General features: G+C 45.2%; 1 long non-coding RNA gene across 1 annotated transcript in view; it reads left to right on the top strand.

Moving 5' to 3' along the window:
- LOC138762234 (uncharacterized) overlaps positions 1–2,128 on the top strand; it is an 82,681-nt gene extending 80,553 nt beyond the window's left edge. Inside the window, exon 3 of the long non-coding RNA XR_011356850.1 lies at positions 1,699–2,128. This is a non-coding gene — a long non-coding RNA (uncharacterized lncRNA). The remainder of the gene's footprint in view (positions 1–1,698) is intronic.
- The last annotated feature ends 24,990 nt before the right edge of the window (positions 2,129–27,118 follow it).

Below are 27,118 nucleotides of genomic sequence, written 5' to 3'. Positions count from 1 at the left end.
ATCCAAATCAGAAAATATATCAAATTTAGCCTCATCCTCCAATACTTTGGAAGTATACAATTTTTCATAAAAATTTCAAAACACATCATTAATTTCCTGAGGGTTATATGTAATTGTTGAATCATATCTAATAGCATTTTATTGTTCTGGCCCCCAATCTGTCCATATGCAGCAATCGGATGGCGCGCTTGTGCCGGGAGAACCCAAAAGTGCGGGTTAACAGCTCTTTGAGGGCCGTGTATTTGCCTCTCTCCAGAGGTTGCCGTAGGAAGTCTATGTCCCTTGCTACTGTGTCTTGATTGAGAGCGCTTATGATGTAGAAGTAGCGGGTGTCATTGGAAGTGCTGTGTCGAAGCTGGAACTGAGCCTCAGCCTGCTCAAACCACACGTGTGGCTGTGACATGCAAAACACAGAGTGCCTGAGTTAGACACATGGATGGTTGCTAGCTCCGCTCTATCTGTCGTCTTCAGGTCCAAATGCCGGTTGGACCTGTTAGGGGCATCAATGTAGCATTCATATATGCAAGTGTGGAAAAAAAATCAACACACACACCAAAGCCTTGAAGTCGAGACTGTCATGCTTACATGAGCCCCAAGCGCTGCAGTCAGGGCCTTGCGTCATCGGAGAACCAGCCTGGGATTAGCTGGTGTTCCTGCAACAGTTCCCACCATGCAGGAGATTACCTGGGATGACAGCCGGTGTCACCCCCAGGTACACACGGTCGCCGCAATGGTCGGCCATTTAGGGATTTAGGGAAGCATGGTAACAAGTAGCCCATTTCACATTGCCAGTTGAACCTAGCAATTTGCCTGGAATTTAACAGTTCACCTGCCAGTGTGAATGCTCCAAATCCGATTTGGGGTGGTGGGCAGGGGTGTTATAAATCAACCCAGGGCTGATACAACCCAGGAAATTGTATCAGAGCCAAGCCGTCTCATCTCGGCTCCAATGTGAATGGGCTAACGTAACTTGGGACATCACCACTGGAGGTTGGATCCTCCCCCACCCCCCCAACCAAGATCTGCGATTGTGGGTATTTAATGTTTGGACCCGGGATTTCATGATCCAGTGTGAATGACCCACCTGGTATTTCAACACTGGCCATTCACATGCCTATTTAGAGGGTTGGCAGTGTGTAATTTGTGTACAGTTTTCTTTTACACTACCAATAAGTACTAATTCAGCCTTACCCGGATGAAAAAGAATCTCAGGATTGTATGTGCTGTCATTACAATAAATCTGAAATCTGAAATCATCAAAAAAATCTCAAAGAAACAATAAATGAATTATCAAAAGCGGTCCATCATCTTTCAAGCTGTAGAAGGTAGAAAGGCAACAATAGCGTTTCTTTTCTTTAAGGAATAATTTTGAAAAGGAAGGGTGGTCAATGTGTTTGAAATTTTATGTAGATACATCATTTTTAATATATTAGACAAATATTAAAGAAACTCCCTTATTTTTTAAAAAGAAATTCCATTTGGCAACTTGTGTCTGCCCTTATTGGTTTGGCGTTAAGGGAAAATTAACAACATAGGATTGGGAAATAAGACTGAATCATTCAATCAGTTTTGTTTGGTAAGAGCTTTTATTGCACTTGCGGTAGACCACATCTTTAATAATATTCTTGTCAATCCTAAAATGTTAGGTGGTCTCACAGGGATAAGATAAGTAAATTTCCTTCCAATTTCACCCAACAGATTGCAGGTTGATGAAAACATCAGAGAAAATGAAGAGCCACACAGGACCTAACTTGTTTAGCTCCTGGAAACAGGTGCAGGACGAAAACGTATGATCCTCCTCTGCTTGTTCAGTGGGATGTGGGCAACATACTGACTTCAAGATACCTTCTATGTCTCATCATCCATGCAGGATTATTCACCCAGTTTTAGGCAGTTTGGATGCTCCAGTGATGCTCCGTCTAGCTTCCGGAGGAAGCGATTGGGTCCATTTTCACTGTTCTTTCTCTTTCTCTTAGTTTGATTTTATAGGTATCCTTATCCTTGATTAGAGGGAAAGGGTTAGATTAGCGTTAGTTGTTTTTTAAAAATAGTTGGGGTTTATATATGATGGCCCTAGACTAAAACATGATTTGATATTATACCAAGTTATGAGCAGATTGCTCATAATGTAATTCATGTGATTTTCAGTTTTAATTTTAAAAATATTATTCAATAATTAATAATAAAAATGGGAAATTGTTAATTAGTGCATTTTCCCAGCTATAATACATATATATTATCATAATTTCCTTCTGTTATATTAATGAAACATGTATATGAAATTATTATATTGAACTCAATTAAAATATTTAATAAAAAGGATTATTCACCCTATTCATTGGTTGCATTATTTTGGGAGGTTTGCACCAGTTTAAGCTAGGCTGCTCACTTCAATAAGGAGGTGTCACACTAGCTTCATCGGTTGTTGACAAACACCTCAAGAGCTGGGAAAATTTTTTTTAAAGCACACTGGAACTCGGAAGAGTCAGTTCCATGATCTTTGAGGACTGAACTGTTGGGGAGGTTATTATTCACGTGGTGCTCTTAACACCTACAAGCTCAGAAAGCAGTGAGAGCAGATAATATTGAAGCCAGGAACTGAGCCCCTTGTACCTGGATGAAGGACTGCAAGGTGTTCATTTGTTTGGCACACAACCAGCCCAGGCAGGGCTCAATTCACCACTCACCTAACTGTCAGGCCTCATGCCCGGCCTTCGATGGTATCGCACATTCATTACCTCTGTAAACACCTCTCACAACTTGCTCGGGGAGGTTGTGTCACTGGATTAGTAAGCCAAAAATGTTAATAATCCAATTTTAAATCTGAATTAATCCACCAAAAGAAACAACATAGGGTTTCTCGGGATCTTATCACCTATTACCTGTTGAAGAAAATCTATTAAATTAGTCCAAAAAGAATTCAGTTTGGAAAGAGTCCAGGCAGAATATCCTGTTTACATCAAAAACACATATTGAAATATCTAACTTCAATCTATTAAGCTTCTGTGGTGTAATGTATAACTGATGTCTAAAATTATACTTGATATTTTATTTCTAGCATTTATTGTATTCTTCATACTATCATAACATATTTGTGCCCAATTTTTATCATTTATATCTATACCCAAATCCTTTTGTTATGGGCCCAGAGGACCCCAAAACCAAACAGCAATAGAAATTAACCAAGTCAAATGGTTCTTTTGTAGCGGTGGCTCCACTGCTCTTGCAATAACACACACAACCAGACGGGTTGAGCTCAGTGAGCAGACTAGTTTATTGCAGGCTGCTGGGTGGTACTTAGACTCCCAGCCCAGACCTGGCTGAGAACCGCGCTGGAGGGCGCTGACGTCACCCGGGCGTCATGTGGTCCCCCAGCGTGGGCTTCTGAGCCCCGTGCTGGGAGGAAGGGAAAACCCCCGACGGGACCATTTTGGCCAGCTGCCCCGCCGCGTGGCTTACAAGCAGGGCTGATTCGCCTGCCTAGCGGTGAGCCCCACACAGCACCCCCCCCAGAACTGGCACCAATGTCCTTTTTCGCCGGGCAGCCTTGCTTCTTGGGCTGGGCTAAGACCACGGGCTCGGTGGGATTGAGGTGCGCTGGCTTCAGCCTGTCCATGGTAAACAGCTCCCACCTGCCAACAATGTCCAGCGTGAACATGGAGCCAGAATGCTGTACAACCCTGTACGGCCCCTCGTATGGTCGCAGCAGAGGTGCCGCAGTCAGGCCACCTGGTGCATGTATATGAAATTATTGAATTATTAAATTATTATATGCTGGAATCTGGTGCAGAGAAGGTGGAACTGATGAAGGAGAGGTGAAGGGAGATGGGCCCAGAGAGTGGGGTGGGGGAGAGAATGGAATCCTGATGGTGGAGGAGGATAGAAGAAGGGGAGAATAGAAAAAGGGGAGAGAGAAGAGGTGGGGTGGGGGGGGGGCTGGGTGTGGGAAGGAGGAGAAAAATGAGGGAGGATGGAAGAACAGAGGTGGATCAGATGAGAGAGGTCTCATTATTGAAGTGAACATTCATGCCACTGAGCTGTAGAGTGTCCAGGCCCGGGAAGTACAAGGTGTTGGGTCTCTCTCTGACAGAGCAGGTCAAGGTTGGCCAGTGACTGGGAAGTGGAGTTGGAACTGCATGCAGGGAAGATGATTCTGGTTTTCTTGAGCTAATTCCAAGAGCATTATGAGGGTCTGTTTCACACCTCTGTTTCCCCACCCTTCTGATGGCACATGCCCTATCGGCAGGCCCCACTGCTCTGTGCAGATGGGGGAGAGAGGAAGGACTGGATTTCTGTTCCTTGGCCCATCAGTCACTAACTAGATCTCTGTAACCAGGCCACAAAGTAACAGTTTGGCAGGTCCAGTCAGCATGTCTCCGGCTCCTCCAAGTATATTAAATTCATCTCTGCAATATTGAAAACTGCTTCCAAATTTCTTTCACCACAAAAATGTAACTTTCCAACTTAAAATGTCCACTCTTTGGGTCAATTCTTGATGTATGTCTGGCAGACTCTACTTGGCCCTCCTTGAACAAATACTTTCAAAGTCACAGGGTAATGCAGAACAAAAGTATATCCCTTCTTCCATAGTATATTTTTAACTGGATTAAAACTCCTCCTTTTCTTCAATAATTCAAAGCTTATATCCGGATAAAAGGAAATTATTTCATCCAAATTCCAACGGTGCTTTTTTTTCTTTAGCCTGTTTGTGGCTGCTAATTCCAAAACTTTCCCTCACTTGATAACGAAGAAATTTAATCAAAATGGGCCTCGGTTTTTGATCCAGCTGAGGTTTGGGTCGAAGGGCTCTATGCACTCACTCAATCTCAATATCCCCCCTTTAAAATGCTCTTGACCAAAAGTCTGAGGAATCCAACGTTGTAAACATTGAATAATATTGTCTCCTTCCTCCCCTTCATTCAGACCAATAATTTTTTTTTAAATTTTATTTAATTGCTTACATCATTACAAATGTATCTGTTATTATATTTTAAAATTGACTTTGATCAAATTTCCACATTAATTTTTCTAAACCAATTCTTGAGATCTTACCTTTACAAAGAAATTCAGATATTATTTTGTTCAAAGTTTTGAAAGAAAAATTATGATACTTGAATGGGCAATGATCAAAACAAATATTGTATTCTTGGAAAAATGTTCATTTTAATACAATTCACTCATCTTATTAAAGTTATTGGTAAATCTTTCCATCGTTTCAAATCCTCTTCTAATTTTTTTAACAATGGCAAATAATTTAGTTTAAATAAATTACTTATATTTCTACTAATTTGAATTCCTAAGTATTTAATTGCTTCATTTTGCCATTTAAATGTTGTCAATCATTTACATTGAGAGTAATCCATATCCACCATAGGCATTACTTCACTTTTATTAACATTAACTTTATAACCTGATACTAACCCATACTCTTTTAATCTCTCATTCAACTTATTTAAAGATATTTCTGGTCTCATTAACATCATCAGCAAATAAACTAATTTTCTGTTCTTTATTACCTACTTCAAATCCTTTAATTTCATTATAATAATAATAATAATAACAATTACAGCACGGAAACAGGCCATTAGGCCCTTCTAGTCCGCACCGAACCAAACACCCCTTTCTAATCCCACCTCCCTGCACAATGCCCATAACCCTCCATCTTCCTCTCATCCATATACCTGTCCAACCTTTTCTTAAATAATACAATTGACTCCGCCGCCACTATTTCTCCCGGAAGATCATTCCACACAGCTACCACTCTCTGAGTAAAGAAGTTCCCCCTCATGTTACCTCTAAACCTCTGCCCCTTAATTCTTAACTCATGTCCTCTTGTTTTAATCTTTCCTCCTCTTAACGGAAATAGTCTATCCACATCCACTCTGTCTATCCCTTTCATAATCTTAAATACTTCTATCAAATCCCCTCTCAACCTTCTACGCTCCAAAGAATAAAGACCCAATCTGTCCAATCTCTCCCCATACTCCAGATGCTTAAACCCAGGCAACATTCTGGTAAACCTTCTCTGCACTCTCTCCACTCTGTTTATATCCTTCCTATAATTAGGCGACCAGAACTGCACACAGAACTCCAAATTAGGCCGCACCAACGTCTTATACAATCTCAACATCACCTCCCAACTCCTATATTCCATGCAATGATTGATAAAGGACAGCATACTAAAAGCCTTCTTCACCACCCTATTCACGTGAGTTTCTACCTTCAGGGAACGATGTACCGTCACTCCTAAATCTTTCTGCTCTTCTGTATTCCTCAATGCTCTCCCATTTACCACATATGTCCTATTCTGATTCTTCTTACCAAAATGAAGCACCTCACACTTATCAGCATTAAATTCCATCTGCCATTTTTCAGCCCACTTTTCTAAGCAGCCCAAATCCCTCTGCAATCCTAGAAAACCTTCTTCATTATCCACTATTCCACCTATCTTAGTATCGTCTGCATATTTACTAATCCAATTCACCACCCCATCATCTAGATCATTAATGTATATAACGAACAACAATGGGCCCAATACAGATCCTTGAGGCACACCACTGGTCACCGGCCTCCAACCTGACAGACAATTATCCACTACCACTCTCTGGCCTCTCCCTTTCAGCCAATGTTCAATCCATTTGACTATCTCAAAATTTATACCTAAAGACTGCACCTTCCTAACTAACCTTCCATGTGGTACCTTATCGAAGGCTTTACTGAAGTCCATATAGACAACATCCACTGCGCTACCCTCATCCACATTCCTAGTCACCTCTTCAAAAAATTCAATCAGATTGGTCAAACATGACCTTCCTCCCACAAATCCATGTTGAGTACTCCTGATCAGACCCTGTCTATCCAGATGTTTATAAGTACTATCTCTAAGAATTTTCTCCATTAATTTACCTACCACAGACGTCAAACTTACAGGCCGATAGTTGCCAGGCTTCCTCCTTGAACCCTTTTTAAATAACGGAACCACATGCGCAATGCGCCAATCCTCCGGCACTATCCCCATATCTAATGACATTCGAAAAATTACCGCCAGAGCCTCTGCTATTTCCTCCTTCACTTCTCTCAATGTCCTGGGGAAGATCCCGTCTGGTCCTGGAGACTTATCCACCTTTATATTCTTCAAAAGCCTTAAAACTACACCTTTTGTAATCTCTATATTCCCCATATTTACCCAATTTGCTTTTTTTATCCCACATCTCCCAATATCCTTCTCCTTAGTGAATACCGAAGAAAAGAAACTGTTCAATATCTCCCCCATTTCTCTAGGTTCCACACACAGTTTTCCACTCTGATTTTCTAAGGGACCAATTTTGTCTCTAGCTTTCCTCTTACCATTAACATATTTGTAGAACTCTTTTGGATTTGTTTTCACCCTGCTTGCCATAGTTTTCTCGTACCTTCTTTTAGCTTTCCTAATTCCTCTCTTAAGATTCCTCTTACATTCAATGTATCTTTCAAACATCTCCTTAACTCCATGCTTCTTATATCTAATGTACGCCTCCCTTTTTCTTCGAACCAAGTTTCCAATATTCCTTGAAAACCACGGCTCTCTCAAACCTTTTGCCCCTCCTTTTAACCTAACAGGAACATAAAGCTTTTGCACTCTCAAAATCTGATCTTTAAAAGACTTCCATCTCTCTACTACATCCTGCCCATAAAACAAATTGTCCCAATGCACACCCTGCAAGTCCTTTCGCATCTCCTCAAATCTAGCTTTTCCCCAATCAAAAACCTCAATCCTTGGCCCTGATTTCTCTCTTTCCATAATGACATTGAAGCTGATGGCATTATGATCACTGGACCCGAAGTGCTCGCCAACACTAACCTCCGTCACTTGACCCATCCCATTTGCCAACAGTAGATCTAACACTGCTCCTTCTCTGGTCGGCACCTCTACATATTGTTGTAAAAAACTATCTTGTTCTAATTATTTCTGTTTTTAAAACTTTTTCGGAGAGAGTAGAGAATTCAAGTCATGTGTCACGTCCCCAGTCCAATAACCTTAACGTTATTTCTTCCACTGAAATTTTCGAATGAATCCACTTTTTCAGACAATTGTTTATTCATCGCCAACACGTGCTCTAATCCTTCATCCACTTTGCCTACTTTATCTTGAAGAAATTGATTTTCCAAATTAACGCTTTGAATTTTTTTCTTCCTGATGCTTTTTCTGCAGTTCTTTAACAATTTCACATACTTTATTAACTTTAATCTCTGATCTCTTAATATCATGTCTTATTAACTTTAATTCTTCCATAATCATAATTAATGTCTCTTGAACTATAGGGATAGTTTTTATTTTCTTACTTACCCATTCCTCTTCTTCCAACATTTCTTCTGGACTTTATTTTTTCTTCTTCTTCCTCCTCTTCTCCCAGCTCTAGAATTTTCCCCTCCTCAGACAGCTTGGACTGGCCTGGGACCCTATCTAGTGGGCTTAGTGAGCCACTCTGACAGGGCCTCCCATTGCTGTCGACTGCTCACGTACATCTCCTTGTGCTTGCGGTGGAGTCGCTCCCCTCCCCAACTCTTCCGGGCATCCTTGTTGTTGCAGGGACTCCACAGCTCACTGGGAGACCCTCTTCGACCGGAGAGAGGGCTTCACTTACAGGACCCAGCTTCTTCTCCAAGGTAGGCCTTTCTTTCTCTTCTGGCTGTTTTCCTTCCATCTTCTCTATAATTTCCTCTGCTTTCTTTTGTCTTTCGTTGGTGGCATTGTATTTCTTTCTTTAGTTGTTTATGATTTGTTCAGGTGAATTTCGGAATTTTCCGCTTTTTTTTCACTTTTTCTCGGAGGAGCCAGATTCCTTGTCCTAGCCCTACGTCATCACGTGATGCTCCCTCCCCCCGCCCCCCCCCACCATGTTTGATATTGTTCTTATTCAACATGGGAGTGGACAATAGCCCTCCAGCAGATTTTGCAGCACGATCATGGACGTTGTCCTGCCTTTTCCCATTATTTTCTCTTTGCTTCTGGCAGAGAGAGGGAAATTTCATGGAAATGGGAGGATACAGCTCATGCTGCCAAAGTGATTACTTCATCTGAGTCATTAGGGCAGAGTTCCTGCTCCAATTCTTTAGACCACGACAAGGAACAGAGATAAAGTTGGGGACAAGGAACCTCCTTGGGGAAATGTTTCAGTGACAATTGCACTAAATGAACCACTCTGGTCTCCATACTGTCCGCTTTAGATCTGCAAAAGGCTTCTGCCTCAATTTGGGCTGGCATCGGTGTGCAATAGGATTTTGAATAGTTTTGCTGATGACAGGATTTATTGTGACCCAAAAATTGATTTGGCCGACTCTAAATTGTCACAGTATCTTTTCAGGTTACTGATAATTTCCACCACATCTTGTACGTTGCTCCTTGCAGCTGCATTTGGTTCCCATGATGAAGAAGAGAAGAGTTCATCTATTTTGATTTCGGCCCAGAGAAGCAAGTGGAGAAGATGAATTGGAGGGCTTCCATAATGTGTGGGTAATCCAAAGCAGAATTCAAAGGAAACTTAACTATCTTAACTTATCTTGTCTGTCCTAAATGGCCATGATGCTTTTATCCCTGTTTTGAAAAGGGGAATTCAACAATGCCAACGAGAATCCCTGCAGAAGCTGACGACCCTGTGACATCTGTCTGAGTCCGACGTCAGAATACCTTTCAAGGGGGTGATCCCTCACCAGGCATCAGGCCCTGGTTGCATACCAGGCAGAGTACTGAAAATCTGCGCCAACCAACCATCTGGATTCACTGATGAGTCAGAGGTTTCCACTTGCTTGAAAAGTGCATCAATCATACTGGTGTCCAAGTATACCAGCTTGTGTCCCGTGGAGAACATTCTGAACGGTCGCATCACTGATATGGAGGTGCCATTGCACGGGACAGGAAAAGGCTACAGAGAGTCGTGAACTCTGCCAGCATCACAGGCATCAGTCTCCACTCCATCAAGGACATCTACAAGAGGCGGTATCTCAAGAAAGAAGCCTCTCTCTTAAAGGACCCTCACCACCCAGGCCATGCCCTTGTCTCACCGTTACGATCACCCAAGTAGGTAAAGGAGCCTGAAGATAAACATCCAATGGTACAAGAACAGCTTTTTCCCTTCTACCATCAGGTTTCGGAATGGAACTGACACTACCTCACCTTTCTCTCCACTTGCACTAATTTATTTTTTATTTAAATGTAATTTAAAGCTGCCGCAAACCAACGAATTTTGTGACATGTCGTCATGACAATAAATTCTGAAATTCAGGGCCATGAATTTTTGAAATTCAGTGCAGTACAGGGGCAACACCTCAATTTATTTAGTCATTGACCTTCTCAATTACTGTGAAATATTCAGAGTGATTCACCACATCTCTTAAATGTCATATTTTCTTTGCCAATATTTTATTGCTTAATGGTTAATTTTAGGTCAGAGGCATATTATAAGACGTATCTAATTGTATGATGTGATTGAAATAGTACGACAGTTCTGCTCAGGAAACACTGTTGAATTCAGGGAACAAAAACAGCAATAAAATGGAAAATAAAGAAGTGATATGAAACTGGGTGAGTCTTTGCATTCAGATACACACATAAGCTTCTGATTCTCAAAAGAATCTTTGAGCACGTCTTTCTCATGATCTTATCTATATTTGATGCCATTTTCAGGATACCTCAAACTTTCATCCTAAGGTCCCTTCATACATCAACACTCCCGAGGTCCTTGCCATTTGTTGTATATGCCCTGTGGTAATTGATGCCTGACCTCACATATGCATTATCTGGATTAAATTTCTCCCACTACCACCCTGCAGAACTTTCAGACAAATCCAGATCCCTCTCTATTCTTTTGCAAACCTCTTCACTCTCTACTGCTACTACTCCATCGATTTTCGTTCATCAGCAGACCTCCTCTTCAGTCTGCCTACATTCTCATGGATATTACAATAGTTCCCATCACCAATTCCTGCAGTACCCCTCTGGGGTTCCAGTCAGTAAAACACACCTTGACCACAACTCTCTCTCTCCATTCGTGAAACTCTTTTGGATCCATTCGCTAACACACCATGGCCTCTGTGTGCTTCACTCTTCTGGACCTGCCTACCATGTGAGGCTTGTTAAAAGCCTTGCTAAAGTTCTTGGTGATTCAGGATCCTAGGTCAACACATAGATTTCTCCTTTTGATTGTTGAAGGGATTGCTCTTCCCTTAGCTACTGTACCTTCTTGCTTCTAACAAACGACTGAGAGGCTTTGTTACATTAAAAAGATTTTCCCCACATTGTAATTCGGGAGGGAGTCTCCAGATTTAGATGCAACAATATTGAAGTACCAGTAGTACATTATCAAATCAGGATGTCATGCTCATTGGAGGGAAGCCTGAAGGTAATGCTATCAATAATATCTGGAGGCATATTGATCTCCAGATGATAGATTTTAAATTATTTAATGTATTAACAAAATATAATAGAGGGATGATATCCAAAATATGCCCAGGTTCCAATACTTGTAAATGGTGGAAGGGAAGGAAAGGAATGTAGACGTAGCTAAACGGAATCCAGAACAATGAGACCAGTAGTTGCTGGTGTGACAGAATATAGATATGTTCTTGGGAGATAAATTGGGGCAGAGTTTGTTAGTGTAGGTCACATGCAAACACTTTAAAACAGACCTTATTTAAAATACTGGAGCTCTGATAATGCTAGACACGTCAGGCCCTCTGCAAAAGTTTGGGAGAGAGAGAGAGAGAGAGAGAGAGAGAGAGAGAGAGAGAGATGGAGATCAGTACTACAGTTCAGCAGCCGCTTGGTGGTGGTCGGGAGTTCTCCACTGTGAGGAGATACCAGACTTTCCGTGAAACGGGTGGGGAACTGAAGATATCGACGTGGATATGGTCGAATTGTCCGCTGGGTGGTTTGAACTGCTGGATGGAACTTTCGTTTGTCTGTGGAATTTGGAAGCCTGGCAATGTGTGGAAGTGATGGCCCACTCAGCCACCTATTTTCATATGCCATGCCACTCAAGCCATTAAGCGACCTGCATGCTGTGGTCTTGATGGACAGGTGCTAGAGGTCATGGATGGAGTGGAAGACCCATTATCTCCATTGACCCAGGATGACTGGTCAGGGCTGGCTGGTGGACACATTGCAGAGCAGGGTCCGGCCACTGTCTGGCAGGGGGATGTCTTCGAAATGGAGGCTGGTGAGGGCTGTCTGAAAAGCCTGGGTCTCCATGATGTCTTCTTGCAGCTCTGCTAGCTTGGAATAGTCTAGGCCTGGTGCCAATGACTGAATAGCCGGCCTTGTGAGGACGTCAGCAATGATATTCTCCTTGCCAGAGAGGGGTTGAATGTTTATGGTGAATTCCGAGACGTATACCAAGTGGTACTGCTGGCGTGCCAACCAGGAATCGGAAACATTTGAAAGGGTGTAGGTGAGGGGTTTGTGGTTGGTAAACACGGTGAAAGGGCTGCCTTTGAGGAAGTAGCAGGAGTGTCTGACCATGAGGGCTAGGAGTTTCTGGTCAAAGGCACCATTTTAACTCGGGGGGGGGCACAAATAGCGGCTGAAAAAGACCAGCGGCCTCCAATGTCTGTCGACCAGCTGTTCCAAGTATGCCCCCTATCGCTGTGGCTGATGTGTCGACTATCAGGGAAGTGGAAACTTCCATTCTGGGGTGGACCAGCAACATGGCGTGGGCTCGGGCTTCCTTGGACCTTTCGAAAGCTGTGGCTGCCTCCTCACTCCAGGCCAGGTTCTTCTGTTTGGAGATCATCATGGCAAAGAGGGGGCGCATGATTATTAATGCGGCAGGTATAAAGAGTTTGTATAAATTTACCATGCTGACAAATTCCTGAAGGCCCTTGAGCATGTTGGGGTCCAGCGAAGTGCCGAATGGCCTCCACCTTCTCCAGCAATGGTGTCACTGGTGATCCTGTGGCATGGAAATCGATCACGTCCTGGCCGAACCGACACTTTGCTGGGTTGACCATGAGGCCAAAGTCAGCCAGGCAGGTGCAGTGTTTACATAGGTGGGTAGTGTGATCCTGATGGTTCCTGCTGGCAAAGAGGATGTCATCCAGGTAGATGAAAACAAAGTTCAGATCTCTGCCGACTTGATTCATGAGGGGCTGGAAGGTCTGCGCTGCATTTTTAAGTCTGAAAGGCATGCGCAGGAACCCGAAGAGTCCAAAAGGCATGATGAGGGCCGTCTTCCCGATGTCATCTGGGTGGACGGGGATTTGGTGGTAGCCTTATACTAAGTCGATCTTGGAGAAAACGGTCGCACCATGCAGGTTGGTTGTGAAATCCTGTATATGGGGGACTGGGTAGCAGTCTGGGATGGTTGAATCATTGAGGCACTGGTAGTCCCCCCAAGGTCACCAGCCCCTTGTGGATTTGGGTACCATGTGCAGAGTGAAGGCCCATGGGCTGTCAGACCTGCGGACAATCCCAGCTCCTCCATGCATTTGAACTACTCCTTGGCAAGCTGTAGCTTGTCTGGGGGAAGGCATCTGGCCTTTGTGAGGAGGTGGGTGGGGTCTTGTGTCGAGGTAGTGCTGCACACTGTGCTCGGCATCCACTGGGGCCTGAGGATGGAGGGAAGTTCAGTTAAAATGCGGCTGTACTTGTCGGTGAAATGGTGACTGTAGCCATTTGCTGGTGGCAGCGAGCTGGATCATCTGGAATGACTGGGCATGCACCAAGCATTTAGCTTTGAGGTCCACGAGCAGGCTGTGAGCTTGGAGGAAGTCTGCGCCGAGGAGTGGCTTCTTCACCGTGGCCAGTGTGAAACACCAGCGGAAAGTCTTGTCACCACGTCGTATCGGCTCTCACCTTGTGCCGAAGGTCTTTATGGTAGTGTTGTTGGCCACTCGCAGGGTGAGCCCACTTGGTCATGTTCAGGTCTCTAGTGGCGTTGGTGGAATGACGCTGAGCTCTGCCCCCGTATCGACAAGGAACCGGTGCCCAGTGGTCTTGTCTGTCACGTAGTAGGCTGTTTGCGTGGCCAGCCGCTGAAGCCATTAGCGGTGGCTGGCCTTGATGTTTCCTGGAAACACAGAGGGCTGCTTGCATTTATGGGCTTCTGCTCCCCAGTGCCGGTGGTAGAAACACCACCTGCTCCCACTGGCTTACGAGGGCATGGCTGATCGCTGCTTGTTTAGGTTTTGGGCTGCTGCCCTGGGTACGTGTCAGCTGATTCATGGTGGATTCATTCTCCCTTTTGATGTGCCAGAGGATGTCCACCTTCGCTGCATCCCTGCAGGGTCGCTGAAATCCGCATCCACTAGCAGCAACTGGATGTCATCGGGCATCTAAGACTGCCTATTCAAACATGAGGCAGGGCTTGTGGGCCTCTGCAAGCATGAGCATTTCGTCCATGAAGGCAGATAGCATTCTGTTCCCTCGGCCATCCAGGTGCATGAGCCTGGATGCTCTCTGGCATCTGGAGAGCTCATAGGTGCTGATAAGCAGTGCCTTCAATACGGAGTATTTACCTTCCTCCAGTGGGTTCTGTATGAGGTCGTCCACTCTGGCTGTGGTTTCTTGGTCCAGGGAGTTGACGACATGGTAGTACTTGGTGGAGTCTGAGGTAATCTGCTTTCTGTGGAACTGCGCCTCTGCCTGTCCAAATCAAGTGCATGGGCGAAGCGTCCAGAAAGTCGAGAGTTTCAGGGCGACTGCACTGACTGCTGCAGCATCCATACTGTTCAGTCCAGAGGCTTCTGGACCCGTCGGGGTCACCAATGTAACAGCAGCTAAATGGAGTTTGGAAGGAGAAGACCAGCAGTTGCTGGGCTGGTTTGCACTCCAGTCGTTTATTGAAACTTCCCACGCTGTGCCTTATAAGGCCACGGATAAGTCCTGCCCTCGCACCGGAATCGACGTCATGACATTGCCCCGCGCACATGTAGACCAGACCAAGCTGGCGGAAAAGACAACCCCAGTGGCATCATCTTGACGCGGCTGCTCCACTGCCGCGACCATATCATGCGGAGCCGGTTGGCCTGCTGTCAGTGACGTGCACCACCACAGGATCATTCAGAAGCCAGTTAGTTGTTTTCCTAATCTAATAAGTGGTGTTGTATGCTCAGTCCAGGTTGTTACAGCTTTACAATTAGTTCATGATTGAAACTTCAGGAAATTCCAATATTTAAATTGGCCAACTTTGGTACAATTTGGAAAAAGACTCTTCAGCCCATTGAGTACATACTAACCATCAACAGCCTATTTACATTAATGTTATATAAATCTCAATAAGAAAAAAACTCCTCGATTCTCATCTATCTCCCAATTCTACCATTCACCTACATTCTAGGGGCAATTTAAAGCAGCTGATTAACCTACCAATTAGTATGTGTCTGGTTTAGGTGGTGAAACACTCATCTGGAGAAAAATAGTTTCTTGTGTTTGCCTATCCACAAAACCGCATAGTGTGGCCATTTCTGCTTTGAATAACAATTAAAAACCACATGAACATTTATTTAATGATGTCTACAGTAACATGAGGTTCCATGTAGTGTTTGAAAGGTAGAAGTGTTCAAGAGAAATTCTAGATTTGGTTCCCTTGACTTCCAGGTGTTGAGACAGGGATTGTCATGGTGAAATGTAGAATCTCCCAGTTGCGCTCAAAATAAATTACTGTGATGGACGACTGATTTATTTCTCATTGGGAGAAGAAGCTCGTGTCAACAATAGAGAATCAGCTTTAGATGTGATAGAACAGGGGGTTAAAAAAAAGGGGGAGGAGTTGCTCTGCTTGTTAAGGAGGACATTATTGCCGTGAGGTGGCAGGATGGTTTGAAGGGAGGCTGTTTGGGTGGAATTGAGGGATGGAGGAGGCATGAGGGCACTAATAGGAATGTATTATAGACCATCAAATGGGCCAAGAAAATAGGAAGAACAAATTTGTAAGGAGATAGCACATATGTGTAATAAACATAAGGTAGTGATCATGGGAGATTTTAACTTCCCTCACATTGATTGGGATACCCATACAGTAAGAGGGCTGGATGGGCTAGAGTTTGTCAAATGTGTACAAGATAGTTTTCTTAATCAATACATAGAGGAACCAACTCGGACGGTGTAATACTGGATCTACTGTTAGGGAACGAGATAGGTCAAGTGTCTGAGGTTAATGTTGGAGAACAAATTGGGTCTAGTGATCACAACTCTATTATCTTTAGGGTAGTTTTAGGGAAGAGCAAAGAAGGGCCTAAACTTGAGGTTCTGGATTGGAGAAAAGCAAATTTCAAAGGAATAAGAATGGATTTGGGGAGTATTGAGTGGGACATGATTTTTTCAGGAAAGGATGTAAATGAAAAATGGAGAATATTCAAAGAAGAAATTTTGAGAATACAGAGTAGATATGTCCCAGTGAGGATCAAAGGAAAGGCTGGAAGTCATAGGGAGCCCTTGGTTTTTAAGGAATATTAGAAATTTGGTTAGGAGAAAGAGGGAGGTGTACAAGAGGTATAAACAGCAGGGAGGTGAGAAATTGAAAGAGGACTACAAGGAGTGTAGAAAAAATCTTAAGAAAGAAATTAGAAAGGCCAAAAAGAGGCACAAAGTGGCTTTGGCAGGCAGAGTAAAAATAAATCCAAAGGGTTTCTATAGGTACATTAAAAGTAAAAGATTAGTGAGGGATAGAATTGGACCCCTTGTAGATAGCGAGGGTAGGCTGAGTGAGAAGTCAGAGGAGATGGGGGAAATTTTAAATGATTTCTTTTCCTCAGTATTCACTAGGGAAAAAAATATTGTACCAGTTGAAGTAAAGAAAAATAGTGGGGAGGTCATGAATCATATAAGGATAACCGAGGAGGTAGTGATGGCAGTGTTAAAAAAGATAAAGGTGGACAAATCTCTGGGTCCAGACAATGTATTCCCAAGGACACTCAGGGAGACTAGTGTACAGATAGTGGGGCCATTAACAGAGATATTTAGGATGTCACTGGTCATGGGGGTAGTGCCAGAGGATTGGAGGATGGCTCATGTTGTTCCGCTGTTTAAGAAAGGATCCAAATGTAAGCCTGGAAATTATAGACCTGTGAGTCTGACATCTGTGGTGGGTAAGTTGATGGAAAGTGTTCTGAGGGATGGCATTTACAAATATTTGGAAGAACAGGGATTGATAGGAAGTAGTCAGCATGGTTTTGTCAGGGGTAGATCATGCTTAACAAACCTTATAGAGTTTTTCGAGGGGGTTACAAAAAAGATTGATGAAGGGAAAGCTGTGGATGTTGTCTATTTAGACTTTAGTAAAGCTTTTGACAAAGTTCCCCACAGGAGGTTAGGAAAAAAGGTGGAGGCATTAGGTATAAATAAGGAGGAAGTGAAATGGATTCAGCAATGGTTGGATGGGAGGTGTCAGAGAGTAGTGGTAGAAAATTGTTTGTCAAATTGGAGGCCAGTGACTAGTGGAGTTCCTCAGGGATCGGTCCTGGGTCCACTATTGTTTGTTATATATGTTAACGATCTGGAAGAAGGGGTGGTGAATTGGATAAGTAAGTTTGCAGATGATACAAAGATTGGTGGTATTGTTGGCAGTGAGGAAGATTGCCATAGCTTAAAAAGAGATAAAGGAAGGCTAGAGGAGTGGGCTGAGAAATGGCTGATAGAATTTAATACGGATAAGTGTGAAGTGTTGCATTTTGGAAAGCCAAATCTAAATAGGACATATACATTGAATGGTAGACAATTGAGGAGTGCAGAGCAACAAAGGGATTTAGGAGTTATGGTAAATAGTACCTTCAAAGTTGACACTCAGGTAGATAGAGTGGTGAAGAAGGCATTTAGAATGTTGGCCTTCATAAATCGGACTATTGAATTCAAGAGTTGGGAGGTTATGATGAAATTGTACAAGGCATTGGTGAGGCCAAGTTTGCAATACTATGTGCAGTTTTGGTCACCAAATTATAGGAAGGATATAAACAAAATAGAGAGAGCGCAGAGAAGGTTCACATGAATGTTGACAGGATGTCAGGGTTTGAGTTACAGAGAAAGGTTGAGCAGCCTGGGGCTTTTTTCTCTGGAGCGTAGAAGATTGAGGGGGGGATTGGATGGAGGTGTTCAAGATTTTAAAAGGGACAGAGAGAGTCAACGTGGATAGGCTTTTTCAATTAAGAGTGGGGGATATTCAAACCAGAGGCCATGGTTTGAGATTGAAGGGGGAAAATTATAAGGGAAACATGAGGGGAAATTTCTTCACGTAAAAGGTGCTTGGGATGTGGAATAAGCTTCCAGCGGAGGTGGTTGAAGCAGGGATGTTATTTACATTTAAGGAAAGACTGGATAATTACATGGAGGGGAGAGGATTTGAGGGGAATGGACCAGGTGCTGGTCAGTGGGACTAGGAGGGTGGGGATTTGTTCCGGCATGGACTAGTAGGGCCCAACTTGCCTGTTCTGTGCTGTATATGGTTATATGGCTAAAGAAGGAAAGAACAACCTTGCGCTGAATAAGCATCTCAAGAAGACAAAATAGCTTGGACGCAAATGACTGAGGAAGTGACAAAACAGAAAGAGCTACAAAGAGAGAGATAAGAATGTACGAGAACATGTTCAGCAACAAGAATGACATTCTGAAAGCATAATAGTGAAACTTGTAAATGAAAATGAGAGAACAATGAACAAGTCTAATGATTAGTTTGAGTCAGTATTTGTAATAAATGAAGAGGACTTCATCCTGAACACCTAATGAAGACTGCCCATAAATGAAGCCACATAACAGATTCTTTTAAAAATCTAGACAATACAGCACAGTAACAGGCCATTTCAGCCCACAAGCCTGTGCCACACAATTGCACCCAATTAACCAGTGCGTTTCAAATGGTGGGAGGAGACTGGGGGCCCCCTGGGGAAAACCCACACAGACACGAGGGGAGGGCGTATCAACTCCTTAGTCAACGGGGATTTGAACCCCATCCCAATCGTTGCTGCTGTCATAGCATCACCACTCTGGTCTGCTCCACTTCCTTCTGCCTTTTAGTTCAGGTTTCACGCACTCGCAGAATTTGGCTTTAAAGTAGCTTCTGTGTTACAGGGATGAGGGGCGGAGAGATCTAATTCCCAAAAACCCACTCCTAATGCAATTTCTCACAATGCGAAGCCACATTTTTCATGAATCTGCCATGAGTAATGGCAATATCCACTAATTAAACCCTTCGATCAGATACTTTCCTTGCTATACTTTTAAAAGAAGTAGAGGAGAATTCTACTGACGCTCTAATTGTAATCTGTCTATTAAAACTCCCCATGTCACTAGAAAACCAAGAAATAATAAACCAAGAAAATATGATAAGTATCTATAGCCCCTTTTACATAGAACCCTCAAAACAGCTTTCCTCTGGCTTTTATACGCTTCACTTACCTGCATGGACACAGATAATGGTGGATTGGCAGGTCGATTTCACTCCGTGTCTCCTCATGGTGACATCCTCAGCCTGCGACCAAAGAACACAAACTTGGCAGTTAAACCGTTGTAAACCCGGGAATGAACCAATACTGGTGAGCAAGGCACATCCAACTGGGATGATGGTGAAGTACGTGAGCTCCTGACACTCAAGGATCCGGAGGAAATGGATTGCCAGTTTACTGGAACTGTTAAAAATGGCCCAACGTTCGAGAGGCTGGTCACGCAACATCAAGATCATGGCTCTCAATGCAATGAAGCCCAGGTCACAACGAAGTTAAAGAGCCTCCACAAGAAATTCCCCCAGGTGATGGATCACAATGGCAGCAGGGGCAGAGGATGTCTACCTTGGCCATATTTCAACCTGTGCCACATTCCCTATAGGGAACAAGCCACTTCATCAACCCAGCAGAAATTCATGGTGTGACGGAGGATCCAGGTTCCCCCAAGATCATCGCTGCATCATCCCCCACCCCGAGCAGCAGTGCTGATGCTGGAGACATCAGTGCATTGGGGACAGGCGCTACCAGTAGGAACTAGCAAGCTGCACCACTGTGCTCCAGGGCATTGAACCACAAATCAAAATATTGGGTCTCAATTCTACTGGTGCCTCCATACCAGGCAGTGATGCAACCAGCCAGAACGCTCTCCACAGTGCACCTGTAGAAGTTTCCGAGAGTTTTCAGTGACATACCGAATCTCCTCGGGCACCTCACAATGTATAGCCACTGACAAGCCTTCTTTGTGTTTGCATCAACATGGAGGATCCAGGACAAATCCTCGGAGATGTTGACAGCCAGGAATTTGAAGTTCTTGACCCTCTCCCCTACTGAGCCCTCAAGGAGGACTGGTTCATGTTCTCCTGATTTCCGTTTGAAGTTCACAATCATCTCTTTGGTTTTGCTAATTGTAGTGAACAGGGATTCACTAGAAGTGTGCTGTACTGACGACTGGTCCTGACTCCTGGCTCCTCCCCCTGTGGCCCATATATAACTCTGGTTTCCTGCTTAAACCTTGAACCCCTCTGAAGCCTGTTCATGAACCCTACCTGTGTTGTAAACTAATAAAAGTGTTAGTTCTCCCTCCAGTCGAGTGTGAGCTTTTATCTACACTACCATTTTATTAGCTAACAAACAAGGATGGAGGCGTTGCTCAAGCCCAGTAAGGCTGTTAATAGACCCCCAGTCCCCTGACACAGCTGAGGAGTTTGCATATTGGCTAGATTGCTTCCAGGCCTACCTGAACGAGACCAGGGACGTCTTCCAGACTGACGTGCTGCAGAGGTCAGTGCTCATCTCAAGGGAAGGGATGAAGGCGTATGCAGTCGTCCAAGACTGCCCGATATATGAGGCTGCCTTCAAGGCGCTGAAGGCCCTAGTGAGGACCAAATGAGGTCCTCGCGAGGCACCGGCTCGCCCTAAGCCACCAACGGCCTGGAGAGTCAATCAACGACTACCTGCTGGATCTGCCGACGCTGGCTAAGAAGTGCAGATATGTGGCCACTTCAGGCCACGTCCAGGAAGATTAACAGATCTGGGACACCCTGGTCACAGGGGTCCGCTCGAGGTACGTGAGGCAGCAAACTGCTCGAGTTGGGAAGGAAGGACTTCACTAGCCACGTTGAGCTGACCAAATCACTGGAACAGGCCAGTCTCGAGAACGACAACCTCGAGGCCAGCAAACTCACACTCTTGAATGAGCACCTCCAAGGATCAGTTGCTCCTGCTATGGTGGCTCCCGCTCAAATAGTTGCTGCTTCCCGAGCCCGGGAGTGCTTTATCTGTGGCAAGGGACAGCACCCCCACGCCCGCTGCCTGGCCAAAGACTCGGCATGCTCCACCTATGGGAAGAAGGGACATTGGGCGAGGGTCTGCTATGCGTAGGGAGTTCTGGCGAAGTCCATGGCTTGTACTGCTCTCAGATCCGATTCCTGCCACGTTATCTGCACCAGACTTACCCGAGATCGCCTGCTGTGCAACCTGCCACCTATGGAAATTGCACAAAAAGGCTCAGTGGCCATCTTGTAGCGGTCCAATTTTGAATTCAGCGCCATTATCATCTTCAATGAAGGAAGTAGGGCGGCCATCTTGCTGCACCACAAGGTCAGCGCCATCTTACCTGCACAGGTCGACTCAGGATGGAGGGGGTCACTCAAGGGAAGAATAGGGTGTCTCCGGTGAGTTGGCATCACTGGTCCTCAACCAGAATAGACCTCACCATCTCAGCAACTCCATGGTGATGGTGAACGTAAAAGGATATTTCACAAAGTGCCTGATTGACACAGGCTCCACGGAAAGCTTCATAGACTCACAGATTGTGCAAAAATATAACTTAAAAATGTATCCCTCTAATTACCGAGTCTTCCTAGCATCCCAGTCCCATTCGATGCGTGTACAGGTTAGGGTTAGGGTTAGGGTTAGTGATTGACTATAGCTAAACAATTAACAGATACGTACTCCTGTACGCATACCCCCTCCCTCGCATTTCGTATATGGTGAACAATATCGTGCAGTATCGGTTCTATTTGACCGTCAACCTGAACGCTGCCTATCACCAACTGCCAATCCATTCCAAGGCCCACCTGTACATAGCATTTGAGGCTAATGGTTGTCACTATCAGTTCTGGAGGGTCCCTTTCAGTATTACGAATGGGGTGTCTATTTTCCATTAGCAGATGGGCAGGATGGTGGACGAGAATGGGTTGAAGGCTACCTTCCCCTACCTCGACAATGTCACCATCTGTGGCCATGGAAGACCATGATGCCAATCTCCAGAGCTTTTTCCGCATTACGAGGGCCCTGAATCTCACTTACCATTCTGACAAATGTGTATTCAGGACTACACGACTGGCTATCCTGGCTACGTTGTGGAGAATGTCGTCATTATCCCCGACCCTGATAGGATGCGCCCCCTGTTAGAGCTCCCCCTTCCCGGAACCACAAAGGCCTTGAGGAGATGCCTGGTGTTTTTCTCATATTATGCCCAGTGGGTCCTTCAATACGCCGATAAGGTCTGTCCCCTCTTAAAGGTCACCACTTTCCCCCTTTCGCCTGAAGCACAGACGGCTTTTAATTACCTCCGAAGTTACATTGCAAAAGGTGTCATGCATGCAGCAGATGAGAATGTACCTTTCCAAGTGAAAAGTGATGCTTTGGATGTAGCCTTGGCCACTACTCTCAATCTTGTGGGCCTTTTTCTCATGGACACTTCAAGGCCACGAGCTCCAGAACCCATCAGTATAAAAGGAGGCTCAGACCATTGTAGAAGCCGTAGGCACTGGAGACACTATATGGCTGGTAGAAGATTTACGCTCCTCACGGACCAGCACTCTGTCGCATTCATGTTCAGCAACACCAAAAGGGGAAAAATCAAGAATGTCAAAATTGCAAGGTGGAGGATCAAACTCTCCACCTACAGTTATGACATCGCCTACTGGCCAGGGGCACCTTTAACGACTCTCCAGGAGCCTTGTCCAGGGGATACTGTGCCTCCACACACACTGGCCAACTGTGGACCATACACAATGAACTCTGCCATCCAGGCTCATTTTGTCAAGTCCCACAATTTGCCCTACTCAATAGAAGACGTTGGGGAAACTAGCAGGTCATAGCAGGTCTGCGCTGAGTGCAATCCACACTTTTTTACCCTGCAAAGGTGCATCTGTTTAAATCATCAGGCTCTTCGAACGGCTCAGTGTCGATTTTAAGGGACCTCTCCCCTCCATGAACGGGAGCACCTACTTTCTCTTGGTCATCAATGAGGACACCTGCTTATCATTCACCATCCCATGCCCAGACACATCCGCCTCATCCATTATGAAGGCCCTAGACTCTATTTTCACCCTGTTCAGGTATCCCAGCTATATTCATAGCGATCGGGGCTCAGCCTTCTGTTGTGGGGCATCACATCCAGCAGGATTACTAGTTACAACCCCCAGGGGAATGGGCAGGTTGAAAAAGAGAATGCCATGATCTGGAATGCTGTCAAACTCGCCCTGAAGCAAAGAGGCCTTCCAGGCTTGCACTGGCAGGATATCCTCCCCATCGCGCTCCACTCAATTTGGCCGCTACTCTGCACTGCAACTCATGCTTCTCCTCACGAGCTCATGTTTACATTTGACAGAAGGTCGGCATCAGGGACTACACTCCCAGCCAGGCTCACTAGTCCTGATCCGGTCCTTCTCAAGAAGTACGTGAGGAGAAGAAAGACCGACCCCCTGGTGGAAAGGGTGAAATTGCCCTTGTATGCCTATGTGGAGTACCCAGATGGCAGGGAGGACACCATCTCCATCAGTGGCCTGGCACCCGCCGGAACCAAGGATATGTTGCCTCAGGTCCCCACAAGCTACCGAGCTTTTTCTCCTCACCCCTGCTTAGGGCCTCAGGGGACCCAGTTCAGGAGGAGAGTAAACCCCCCTCTATTGTCGAGCCGGAGGCCCACCCCACTACCCGTCCATCACAAGTGGACCAGGAAATCAACGAACCCAAGGCCCCCCAGTGCTAAGGTGCTCCACCAGGATCTCCAGACCCCCAGACTGCCTGAATCTGTAAATAGTATTGTAAATATTTCTCTTCTGTGTCAATTACCGGCTTCTGATCCTTGTTTTCTTCATCCACAGACCATTAATTATGAAGGAAGGGGTGAATGTAGTGAACTGGGATTCACTCCTGTACTGATGACTGGTCCCGCCTCCTGACTCCTCCCCCTGGGGCTCATATATAACCCTGCCTAAACCCAGAACCCATTTGAAGCCTGTTCGTGAACCCTACCTGTGTTGTAAGCTAACAAAAGCATTTGTTCTCCCTCAAGTGGAGTGTGAACTTTTATCTGCACTACTCTAACGGCAAGTGCAAGGTTGTTACACCATTCAATGAGCTAATCTATCTCCCTTGTCCTATGTGGCATACAGTGGGCAACAACAACGTCTGATACTAAAGTGGTACAAATATCAAGTCGCTTGGCCAGGTACCTCCAGCGACCTTTGAGATGTCCGAAAGGATTTTCCACCATCATCCTTTCTGAGCTCAAGAGGCTGTTAAAGCTTCACTGCTGTTGATCAAGTGCATAGTGGGAGGTGAACCCTTTATCAGCCACTTTCTGAGGGGTTAAGCTGGGTCTCCCATTAAATGCAGGGGGATCTCCACTTCATTAACAGCTCTAGACTCCTGTGAGTAGAGCAATGTAGATTTATGCGTTCTTTCATAAACAGGTCACAAATGTTTACCTGTGCCACCTTACAATATCAGGAAAGAACCAGACCCCTGAACCTGTCATGAGTCTCATTTGAAGTAGTCAGGCGACCATTCCTTTAGTGTAACACCTCTACATGTCATTGTAATCACATCCTATAGGGGTACATTCCACCATGAAAGCACGAGTTATTGCCTGATCAATGCAAAAACAATGGTCAGTGTGGTATATACACTTACCTCATGTGGGAACAGGCATCTGCCCTGTTCTTCAGCCTTTCTGTAGATAAGTTGGCTAACACTCGAGCATCATGCTTGTGGCCAGGCTGACCCACAAACTTATGGAAGCTGGAAAAACAAAAAGACGGAGTGTACAGATGGACATATAGGACTCATTAATTAATAAAGACAGATAAGTGTGACTCAGGTTGTGATCCATGCCGTGGTTGTGGTCTACAATAACCTGAAGAACAATCGAGCACGCCCTTTCTGTTTGAAGTGCACTTGTGTGTCATCATGAGGGGCACTGATGGGAATGTGTTTGCCATTGATGGCATCAGCACACATTGGATACCCCCATTCTACAAATCTGTCCATTCTGAAGACACTCCCCACTTAGCAGGTTGACAAGGGCCCTCCTCAACGCACCAGCAACCTAACATTCCAACACATGCTGGGGCGATACTGACACCAAAAATACAACTGACGGATCGATATTCACACAGGGTGGCATACCTCCACAAAGGAACGGTGAGTCTAAGCCGAGGATCCAGAGGCTCTTGCCAGTTTGTGGTCTTGCACCTCAGGTGTGGCTCAAAGAGTTTCAGCACAAAGTCAAAAGTGTCCCGAGACATAGAAAAATAACTCCACCATTCCATCCATCATTAATGAGGAGATTAGACCAGAACACAGGCCCCCTGTGGTCTCTCTCGCTCCCATGTGCTCCTTTTAGATACCAGACTTCAAACCATATGTCTCTGACTGTGGTCTGTTGGGTAATAAGGCGACTTCTCTATGTAAAAACTCCTTATAATTCAACCTCATCCTTATCTGATAAGAGACATAATAAAATTATCAGTGGCAGATCTGGACTCATAAACCTGTAAATTTCTTGAAAAGGTGACTCAAATCTCTATGAGAGGAATATTCTAAGTGTTATTTATATTGGGTTTAATACAATCCCTCAAATGAGGTATTACCAAAATCTGAAGGCCAATTTGTGACCAGGCTAATAAATTGACAGGAGATAGTGTACAAGATGCAGTGAACTGGAATTCACTGTCTGTGTGTAGATTAAATGGCCAACCCCTCCTCATGACTCTGGCCGCGTCTATACCGATATAAACCCTGTTTTCCCACCTTACTTCAGAATTACCTGAAGACCTCTGTAAATACAGGCCATTAGTTGTAAGCTAATAAGAGCGTGTTGGTACTCCTCACAGTCTCCGAGTGCTATCGATCACGGTATAGTTTTATTAACTTACTTTTGTAGATGGGATGGAAGCCCTATTGAAGACAGGTATGCTCCTGTTCAACCTTCTATCCCCAGAGGCCCCGGAGGAATTCGCCTACTGGTCTGAGTGTTTCCAGTCCTACATAACAGCCACCCAAGAAGTCTTCCACTCCGACGCCCTCCAGGGATTGGCCTTCCTCTCTCAAGTCAGCCCCAAGGGATACGCGGTCATCAGGGACTGAGCGATGCACAAGATGGCCATTGAGGGTCTGAAGGCCCACTACAGGAGGCCCCAGAGCAACGTGCTGGCGAAACACCAACTCTCACAATGTCAGCAACGACTGGATGAATCGCTGGATGACTATGTCCTGGAACTAAGGACACTGACAAAGAAGTGCCACTACGAAGTGGTCTCAGCAAGTCCCGAACAAGCTCATGGCTGGAGTGTGATTGAGTTATGTGAGGCAGCGACTCTGAGAACTGGGGAAGAAGGACCCTGCCAGTATGCTCAACCTGGCAAAATCCCTCGAACTGGCCCAACTTGGAGCTGAGCACCTTGCCAACGATAACGGCGCCTTCCTCGAAAATCAGGCTTTCGGCACACAGCAGCTGCTCCAGGTTCCATCTGTTGTGTCCACATGTGACTGGGAGTGCTATTTCAATGGGCAGGCCAAACACCCCCGCGCCAGATGCCCAGCGAAGGATGCCATGTATTCTAGATGTAGTAAGAGGGTATACTGGGTGGAATTCTGTCAGGCTAAGGGAAACCCCCGGAAGGCTACTTCGTGCGAGGCCCCTGAACAATTGTACTCCCCATGCCCAAGCCCAGAGGAGCAGGCCCCGGCCTCTCCATGCTATTCACCACTGCCATCTTGCTGCGCCTTGTGCCGGGAGCCGCTACCGGAAGAGAAGCGACGGCGGGAACGGCAACCATCTTGGCGCTCCTCGTGGTTAATGCCACCTCATTGGCCTGTGGATCAAGGTGACACCATCAGGGAGAGCGAAGCAGTATCCAGACTATTGGCATCCGTTGTCCTTGACCAAGCAATACACCACCAGCGATACCAGAGGTGA

This window comes from Narcine bancroftii, chromosome 4 (assembly GCF_036971445.1).
Source record: "Narcine bancroftii isolate sNarBan1 chromosome 4, sNarBan1.hap1, whole genome shotgun sequence".
NCBI lineage: Eukaryota > Metazoa > Chordata > Chondrichthyes > Torpediniformes > Narcinidae > Narcine > Narcine bancroftii.
This window is presented reverse-complemented; position numbering and strand designations above follow the sequence as displayed.